Source organism: Emys orbicularis, chromosome 4, assembly GCF_028017835.1.
Source record: "Emys orbicularis isolate rEmyOrb1 chromosome 4, rEmyOrb1.hap1, whole genome shotgun sequence".
Classification (NCBI taxonomy): Eukaryota; Metazoa; Chordata; order Testudines; family Emydidae; genus Emys; species Emys orbicularis.
Window position 1 is genome coordinate 32,197,045 of NC_088686.1, and position 6,692 is coordinate 32,203,736.

The following is a 6,692-nucleotide window of genomic DNA, read 5'->3' on the forward strand; positions in this document are numbered from 1 at the left end:
TGTTGCAATTTAGATGCATCAGAGAGCATTAGCAGCAAAGAATTATAATTTATTTATTTGTATTCCATAGGAGCTCTAGCCATGAACCAGTACCCCATTGTACTAGGTGCTCTCCAAACACAGAACAAAAAAGACTGTTCTGACCCAAACAGCTTACAGTCTTGTCAGCAATTCTTGAATGATTTAGTTGTTTAAAATTAACACAGTTAATACAATCCACAAACTAACAAAATTGTCTGAATTGTAGAGTAATAAATGTTTTTAAAACTGTCCATTTTATGAGGAGCTAGAAGATCACCTAAGTGCTAAGAGATATTTCTGTCATATCGTGTGTACCTTACACTCCTTTTTAACTAACAATTCTGGCCCAGTTAGACATGAGTATGTAAAGAGGCCATAGCATGTTTATATAACATGGTTATAGACCAGCTTTGGGATTGAAAAGTGATCTTGTGCAGTGGTTCTCATACCATTTTCATTCTGCTTTTCATGGAAAACTTTAAAATGAAACATTTTCAGAACAAAAAAATTGTGAGGGGATATGGGTCCATAATATCTCTTATACAAAGTGGGCCACAGGATGAGGATGATTTATAGATTCCATGGCCAAAAGAGACCATTGCAATCATCTAGTTTGACCTCCTGTATAACAAGCCCTAGAACGTCCCCAAAATAATTCCTAGAGCATATCTTTTAGAAAACATCCAATCTTGATTTTAAAATTGTCAGTAATTGAGACTCCACTACGACCCTTGGTAAATTATTCCAATGGTTAATTACTCATAGTTAAAATTTTACGCCTTATTTCTGGTCTGAATTTGTCTAACTTCACCTTCCAGCCGTTGGATTGTGTTATACCTTTCTCTTCTAGATTGAAGAGCCCACTATTAAATATTTGATGATGAAGAAAACTGTTCTGCCGTACATTGCTATTTAGTCTAAAATAGGGACAAAGCTATAATCTTTCTTGTAGCTCCCTACTGGCCATGGCAGTTTTGGGTGACAAACTTGTTCCAGATGTCGGTTCAGTTTCTGATCCAGCTCCTAGGCTGCCCCCAACCTGATTTTCACAGCACCGCAGCCAAATGCTCCATCCAGACCCAAAGTCAAGTCACTGCATCTGATGACGAGGCTGTTGTTGGCTTCCCTACAAGAAATCCAGGCAGGAAAACATCAGTCAGTAAAATATATTCTTGTTCTTGGTATGGGCAGCACAGCATAGTCTTGACTCTGATACCAAAGAATGTTGACTACTTATTGCATTTGAAGCAAGCTGTCCTTTCACTCAGCTCAATTTAGATCCATCTTGTAACTATTTCAATTTGACATCAGCCTGGGCAGTTCTGTTTGGTCTTTTTCTCATCCATCAGTATCAAAGTTTCACAGGAACTATTAGATATTTACCCACTGTGAGGGCAGAAAACCTACTCCTGCCTCGGACCTCAATTTACTATGCCTGATGCTGGTGGAGTCCCCATTTGAATCTCTGATAGTTTTCAGAATGAGGTGGTGTAAAGAACAATCTTTCTATTAGCTATTATTTTGGTCAGAAGAGTAAATGAATTTCAGACTCTTTTATGGCCGAACTCATATATATGACATTCCATAGGGACAAGGTTTTTCTAAGACCTCATCCAAATTTAATTCCTAACATGGGTCTCAGAACTTCATCTAAACCAGTCATTCAGCCTGCCTGTCTTCTTCCCGAAGCCACACTCGGCACTGAGAGAAAAGACATTACACACACTAGATGTATCCAGGATTTTCTTACATTGACAGGACTAAGCCATTCAGACTGTTGCCTGACCATGACATCAGGGAGGCTTTATTACACGCATTAGATCTCTCCTAAACTTTTCCTCTCTATTGTGGAAAGATCTAAGGGATCAACAATATCAGCCCAGAGATTCTCCTGAGTCTCAACGTTGCCTAATGCAGTTCATCAGATCCGCAACATGACCCAGCCAGATAGCATTCGCACACACTCCACGAGGTCAATCTCTTCATCCGTCGCCTTCTTCAAGAATGTCTCTATCTCAGAAATCTGTAGAGCGGTGACATGGTTGTCAGTCCAAACCTTCGCAGAACATTATGTGATCACTGGGGCCTCTGCCTCCAATGCCATCTTCGATTCCACGGTATTGTCATCTGTAACTGACCTGACTTCAAAGCCCCAGCCCTCCAGTACGGATACTTCTTGGGAGTCTCCTACAGTGGAGCACCCATAGGGACACTACTCGAAGAAGTTACCGTGTGCAGTAACTATGGTTCTTTGAAATGTGTGTCTCTATGGGTGCTCCACAACCCCCCCCCCCTACTTTGGAGTTCTTGTCTGCAGTAGAGAAGGAACTGAGGGGGGGCTCACTCGCCTGTGTGCTCTGGCTAGCCTCGTGGCAGGGCACAAGGAGAGACAGTGCATGTGCTGGTCTAACTGCTACCAAAGTTCTCCGAACTCCCATGGTGGGGACACATCTTGAAGAACTATTGTTCCTGTATAAGGTGAGTAACTACTTCTTCAGGATCAAATCAGCTCCAGGTAAATTTTTTTCCATATAAAAATAGCCATACATGAGAACCACCAAAAGTATTTTCCTGCTAGCACTAAGAACACACTAAAAAGCATAGGTTTCAGAGTAGCAGCCGTGTTAGTCTGTATCCGCAAACAGAACAGGAGTATAATAATAAATAATAATAATTAATGGAGATATCCCATCTCCTAGAACTGGAAGGGACCTTGAAAGGTCATCGAGTCCAGCCCCCTGCCTTCACTAGCAGGACCAAGTACTGATTTTGCCCCAGATCCCCAAGTGGCCCCCTCAAGGATTGAACTCAACCCTGGGTTTAGCAGGCCAATGCTCAAACCACTGAGCTATCCCTCCCCCTTAGAGACTAAGGGCCCCTTAGAGACTAACAAAAAGCATAGTCTTAGCTTTCTTATAAACCAACCCAAAGATAGGGGAATTAAAGCCAAGTGGTAACAAAGTAACATCACTCCTATATTATATAGTTCTAAAGCCAAAACAGTCCAGTTTGTCAACTCAAGCTGCAGCCATCTATGAACCAAATTCTGCTCTCACGTGTGCACAGAACTACATTTAATTTCAGTTAGAGTTGTACGCATACAAGAGAGTAGAATTTGGCCCTGTGTGTGATCTTTTGTAACAGAGCTAACCTAGTCACAAAGTATTATAATTAAACAATCCTAGATCAACTTGTATTGAAGCCTAGGATCAAGTTCCTGAAAATAAATGTCACTAGCCCTGCATGTACATTGAAAAGGTGTGAATTTGTGGCCCTTTGAGTTGTAGTTTTTGATTAGCCTGTAACTGTTTCTCATATAAAGCAGTCAGTTCCCAGGATAAGCTATTGTGGTGGTTGTAGGAAGAGGAGGCGAACCTGTCATTAATTATGAATTGATTCCAGTCGTATCACAACAGTCACTTCATTTCTGGTATAGGGCAGCTATGTTATTGTGGAGCTTGTGTGGTGGTCTTCAGCTCAGCTTTCAACCCTGCTTAAGGGCAATCTGCATTAATCAGCTGTCTTCTCTGTTGGATGACTGGTGCACATTTGGTGGAATTGCCTGAAACATACATTGGACTCATGGATTTGATTTGGGGTAAGTGGGAGCAGCATGGAATATGTGCCAGTTTCCTCTGGGAACCTTTTATGCTTCCCTTAAGGTTCCTCTTAAAGAAGTGTTCAGGGATTCACTTTGTGTATGTATGTGCTGTGCTGACCAGCAGAGCTTGAAAGCAGGCCAAGCTACACATTTAGTGGTGCCCACTAAAAGCTGGCTTTACTGCCTCCCCTACATGCTTGCATTTGGCCCTGTTTGTCTCAACATCATCAAAGACCGCTTTGGGCAAGCAAGAGGAAAGTCAGTGTGTAGGCTGCCTAGCCTGCCTCTTTTCTGCCAGCTCCTTTGGGGAGGGATTTCCAGATAGTAACTTTGGAGCATGAGCCCCAGGTTGAAGAAGAGACGCATGGGTCAGTCTCTCCTAATGCACCTAGCAGAAGAAAGAAGAGTCACAGTGACCAGCTCCAAGAATTTTCTTTCCAACAAGTAGGACAGCTTATGAGCTGCGACCACTGCACACCCCTAAATTTGCATTCTGTTGCACAGCTGCTGTCTTTATTTGTCACTTAGCCCCAACCTTCAGCTCAGTCTGCCTCTGGTGGTAGAACAAGTTGGCAGCTCAGTTTTGCCCTAACCATTTTGTTTTTATCATTTTAATTACTATACAAAAACCCAATGATTTATCTATCTTCTTCCTCCCCCTTTGTCCCCCCATCTGATAAATAACAGCATGGTGGTTTTAACCAGCCAGATCTGTTGCTGCAGCACCTACTCTCTGAGACTTCTCTCCCCCCCCCCCCCCCCAGGCAAGGCAGAGCTGTTCTGCAAGCTCTGGGATAAGTCAGGGGTGCTCCCTCTATGAAGTAACATTTACAGGCTTGACAGAGGGAGAATTATGCCCTGACTGCTCCCAGCCAGCAGATCCTTGCACTGCCAGTGTACAGGGCTCAGAGGTGGACCGGCAGATTGGGTCCCCACCCTGCCGGAGGAGCCATGGCTCCATTGCAGAAAAGCCTGAGTTTCTGAGCTTTCGGATGGAGAGTCCAAAGACAAGGAGGAAGCCACTTGGCCAGCTCAGAGAGTAAGTCCCACATCAGACCTGGGCTGGAGGGATAAAACCCCCGAAAGGGTCCAAAATCCACTCCCACTACTGAATTGGGTCCTCTGTGCCTTCCTTCCACTATGAATTCAGGGCTTCTCATGGTATTCAAGGGTGAGTCTTGCAAATGCCAGAGAGTCTGGTTCCCCAAAATGGCAAAAGCTAGCTTTGCCTTCCTGAGGTAGCAATATTGTTAATGAACAAGTGGGGTGAAAATCAGGGAGTAAACTCCTCCTCCTCCCCTCTACCCTATCACAGAGGGAGTGTTTGCTGGGTGTTTTTCTCCTAAACGGTCTCTCCGTGCTCTGCAAGCTCACTGCCTGTACCTCAGCCTGCAGCATGTCTGGGCTCAGCAGATACCCGTTCCTCCTGTGCAGCCTGCCTAAGGCTGCAGCTAATGGGAATTGTGCCTATCTGGAACTCTGGCAGGGAAAAGGGAACTGCCTTTTGAGCATCAGCCATAAACCCTGCTCTGCCAGGGAAAGGAGTCTGAAAGATGGGGAAAAGTCTCTCCCCATCCCTCTCTACTCCACAGGCTGGCTCCATATTTAAGCCTTAGGAGACTTTCAGGCAGACTGTGACCAGTACAGAAGATGGGAGTGTCAAGCTGTCCTGCAGTGGCTCAAGAGCGTGGGTACCAACCTCGAGGCAGACTCTTAGGAAACGGAGCACAAGCCTCAAATTGGTTGAGAGTTCTATGCTTAGATTTCACCAGCTAGTTATCAAGTGTTCACTCCTCAGGCACTGTAACAGCCTTTAACATGGAGTCACAGACAGTCCCCTTGGTTACTCCAATCTGTCTTGCCCCAGGTAAGCTTACCTTTGTGATAGCTGGTCTTACACCAAACATCACAGCAATAGGTTACTGCCAGTCCCAGAGGCCCAGTCATTTTCCCCAGGTCAGTTGCACCTTAGATCTCATCCTGAAAACAACACTTGTAGCCAATCCTATAATGAACTGTGTAAAGATTTATTATATAGGCAAAGGAAATTAGTATTATTTACAAGGTGAAAGTAGGCAACCATACAAACATGCAAATGAGTTCCAATCTTAACTTTCAAGAAGTAGCAGAAACTTCTATAATAAGCAAGCTTTATATGTCCTTCAGGGCTAACCCAGGCTAAACCCTGGGGATCTCTTGCTTATGCCTAGAAAACCTTGTCCTTGAGAATCCAAGCAACACTGAGATACAGTTCCTCTTTGTTCCGGCTTTATATTAATTCCCCTCCTCCCACCCCGTCTGCTTTGAGTTGCAAACTTAGCTGATGGGAGGAATTCACTTACACATCTCATCATGGGAGAGAGAGGTTGGGAGGAAGGAGGGAAGAGAGAGCAATCAACAAAGTCTTGTTCTCTAATCCACAAATTTTGTCTGGTGTCAATGGGCTTTTTTTGTCATGCAGGTCATAACATCATCTGTTGGAGACTAGTATTTCACACTAGTTAAAGCGTTTTCTTTTGTCTGGTGATTTACACAGTTACAGAGACTTACAATGCAAATGCTCAAATATTACCTTACAATATGGGATACAGATGTTATAAGTGAGATGCAGGCAGCAACTTACAATTATAAAAATGTGCTTAGTGTTTAGACTTTATTGAATACTTGTAATACCTATTTTAATATTAACACTACGGGTATGTCTACACTACACAGTTTTGTTGACAAAAGTCAGGTTTCATCAACAAAACAGTTGAGGTACATACACAACAGTGCTCCTCCTGCTGATTTAACTCTCCTGCTACGCCAACATAATAAAACCACCTCAACGAGCGGCATACAGGTTTTTGTGAAAAAGTTAGAGGGACGCAGTATCAGTGTAGACACTGTGCTTGCTTATGTCGCCCTAAGTGGCCTCAAGGAGGTGTTCCACAAAGCCCATCATGACCACTCTGGTAAGCAGTTTCTTCTCTGCTGCCCTGCCACCAGGTACGCAGGCATCCATCCCTCCCCCTTTAAAGCCTCCAAGAATTTTTGCAATTCCATTTCCTGTTTGCTTGGTATGGACAGC